This window comes from Benincasa hispida, chromosome 3 (assembly GCF_009727055.1).
Source record: "Benincasa hispida cultivar B227 chromosome 3, ASM972705v1, whole genome shotgun sequence".
Taxonomy (NCBI): domain Eukaryota; kingdom Viridiplantae; phylum Streptophyta; class Magnoliopsida; order Cucurbitales; family Cucurbitaceae; genus Benincasa; species Benincasa hispida.
In genome coordinates this window covers 13486746-13490420 of record NC_052351.1, presented here as the reverse complement: position 1 = coordinate 13490420, position 3675 = coordinate 13486746, and positions in this window count along the sequence as shown.

Sequence of the window (3675 nt, the reverse complement as noted above, 5' to 3'; positions counted from 1 at the left end):
ATATATGCAAAACTCCAATATCAGTGCAAGGGAAATTGCAAAACTATTCCCAACCTGATAAGAGTTTAGTTGTGAAAGGAGCTTATTCGTAATGGGATGTTCGTATGACACTCGTAGGAGCAAGCCAAAACGAAGGTGGGTTTCCAAGAACAATTTAGTATAAAAAGAGAAAAATAAAAGAATACAGGGGACAACTCCTCTGATTATCATGAGTTAAAGTTGAAACTGGCACACAACCGTAGTTGGATGTTTGCATGACACCCATGGGGACAAGCCAAAACGAAGAGTGTGACCATTATCAATAGTCTCTAAGTACATAAATGACACAAAGTTTTACTCACCGCATATAGATACATCAGTTGTCGGGAGTCTGATGTATGCAATGTTATGTACACGACCAAACATATGTTTTGCAGTAGGAATTGTCAGTAGGTATCAGTCCAATCCCGGATTTGCACATTGGACTGCCGTTAAGAATATCCTCAAGTATCTAAGGAGAACAAGGAACTACGTGCTTCTGTATGGAAATAAGGATCTAATCCTTTTCGGATACACTGATTCCAATTTTCAAACCAATATAGACTCAAGGAGATCTACTTCGGGATCGATATTCACTCTTAATGGAGGAGCAGTAGTGTGGAGAAGTATTAAGCAGAGCTGCATTGCCGACTCCACAATGGAAGCAGAATATGTTGCTGCATGTGAGGAAGCCAAAGAAGCAGTATGGCTTAGAAAGTTCCTGAATGATCTGGAAGTTGTTCCAAACATGCATCTGCCAAGCACTTTACGTTGTGATAACAGTGGGGCAGTAGCGAACTCCAAAGAACCAAGAAGCCATAAGCGTAGAAAGCATATTGAGCGCAAATACCATCTCATCAGAGACATTGTGCAAAGAGAAGACGTTATTGTCAGACAAATAGCATCTGAGCACAACATTGCTGATCCTTTTACAAAGGCCCTCCCGGCTACTGTTTTTTAGGGCCACCTGAAGAGTTTAGGACTACGAGTAGAATAAATAGGGCAAGTGGGAGAAATTAAAATTGTGGGTATGGGATGCCCTAGTTTATTGTATTTAGATTTCTCTTCCTGTACTCAACTTTTTTGTAACCAACTAGTAGTTTCAGTCCAAGTGGGAGTTTGTTGGGTTGTATGTCATAAAACTCATAGTTTTTGTAAATAAATGAATTTTAATACATATGAAGTTATTCAAGGTAATTAATTGTTTATTAACTCTAAATCCAATTAAACTACGAACTCGTGGCTATTATTATGAGTTCTTGGACTTTATGTGGAGACATAAACAGGATCAAGTTCGAGTAAGTAGCCTAAATAGTCTATAGTACATGGATCAGGTTGGGTATCTCTTCCTGGAGACACTATTGAATACGGCCCGCTTCATGATTGTTACAAATGTTGTAAAGTGTCATAAATGAAGTGATCTTGATTTGTTCATGTAGAGACATGTGAGCGGGGGTATTCTATATAATAAGATTATGTAAGATTGGCCCTGAAATAATCACTGTTACGTATTAACACCGTTTACGATAAACAATGATTAATTTCACTTATCGATGACCTAGATAACTTGATTTGAATCTTGAGCTATCTATGAACTCCTGTTTATTCAGAATTTTCCCTTGATCTGCATAGGTGAGAGTAAGCTCAATAACGCTGCTTAATATTCCTCCCATTTCAAGGATAAGACCGGGTAGATAGCTGGGGACATAGAATTTGTAAGATGGAATTCACTCCTACCCAACTTAGGGATAGTAGAAAGGTTGTTCTCTTAAGTGTTGTTCCCGGGTTTTGAACAAGGGGCCTCATCCTCTCACTGCCCGAGAGGGAATGGATTTAGTGATTAGATCCTAAATCAATTGTTCATTAGAGGGACAATGGTACTTAAGGAGAAAAGATGTAACTCAGAGGTAAATCGGTAATTGACCTAGCTAAAGTTATGAACGACCTGTGAATGATTGACTTATCGATGACGGTTATATCAAATAGACACAAATATATATACAGTGGGGAGAATGCAGCTACGGGCTTTAGTGGAGTGTCCCGTTAGTTAACGAATGTTGGTTAACTAGGTTAAAGAGTTTGGTCGATTAATCTCAGATCATTGGAGCTCATGATCTGTAGGTCCATTAGGTCCCTCTACTAGCTCATAAATGGACTAAAATCTTAGATAGTGTGGTGAATGAGTTTGAACCGTTCAAATCTTGGCTTAAGGAATGAAAGTAAGATATATACGATATATCGACGTTTAATTACGAATTTAACGGACAAATAGAGTTAATTATAATATTTAAATATAATTTAAATTTTAATTATATGAATAGGGATTCATATCCTTTTTTTTAGAAAAATCGGGACAAGTGGGAAAAATAATATTATTTTATATTAAAATAATATTATATTTAATTAATTAATTAAATATTAAATTATTAGTATTTAATTAATTATTTATTTATTTATTTATTTATTTATTTATTTATTTATTTATTTATTAATTAAAAATCAATTTTAATTCAATTTTTGGAAATTCATTAGAAATTGATTTTTGAAGATTGGATTTTCCCAATAATTTTCCCATTAACTAAGCTAGGAGCTTGGTTGTCTTCTTCACAATTAACCAACAAATTAACCATTTTGTGTTGTCAAATTTTGATGCAACATGTTATTCTTTAATAAATAGAGATGATTTTGGCATAAAAATGGTTAAGAATTTTGTGAAATAAAAGGTTAATTTTGCAAAATTCAATCCATTGTTCATCTTCTTCCCAACCTTCATTCCTTCTCAAATTCACCACAAATTTGGATCCCACCATCCAATCCAAGCCTAATAAATAGTAGAGAAGACTCTTGTGGCGGTCTACAACCAAGTGGTGCTGAAATTCATCAAGAATTGAAGGAGAATTTGGAGCTTCAAGGGTAAGTGTTCTTGAAACTTTGTTTTTCCTTTTTAATTGCCTGTTTAATCCTTTAAATTGAGCATCTTAGAGTGAAAATTTATCAAATTAACTTTCGCTGCATGCTCATTTATCCTTCAGTTCTCATATTGAATTGAAGTACATTAACTCCATTTCGAGATCCATAGTTTTGATCCACTCATCTTTGTCAACATCCTCCATTGCCTTCTTGTAAGATAATGGATCCTCAACATTTCCGTCAACTACCATAGTTAGGATTTTTGTTAAACCCGTGTAACGGACAGGTTGGTTCGCCACCCTCCCATTGCATCAAGGTTCCCTCAATACTTGAGGTGGAATTGACCTACTAGATGATCCAACTTCAACAAATCTTGTTGAGGTGTTAGGTTCTTCAACAACTCTTGTTGAAGATTCAGTAATTTCTTCGAAAAGTTCATTCAACACAATTTTACTGCGGGGCTTGTGTTCCCTATGTGGTCTTCTTTAAAAAATTAGCGTTTGTCGATACAAACACTTTGTTTTATTTTGGGTCGAAGAAGTAACCACCTCTTGTTCCTTTGGGATAACCTACAAATAGGCACAATTTCGAATGAGATTTCAATTTCTTAGGATTTTCCTCAAGCATATAGTTTGTAGTTGTTATATACAAACATTTTATTTATGAAATAAAATATGTGATGTTTTATTTCAAAATTAGTTGCATTAATCATAAATCAATAAACTAACATCCAATGTTATCTTGTAT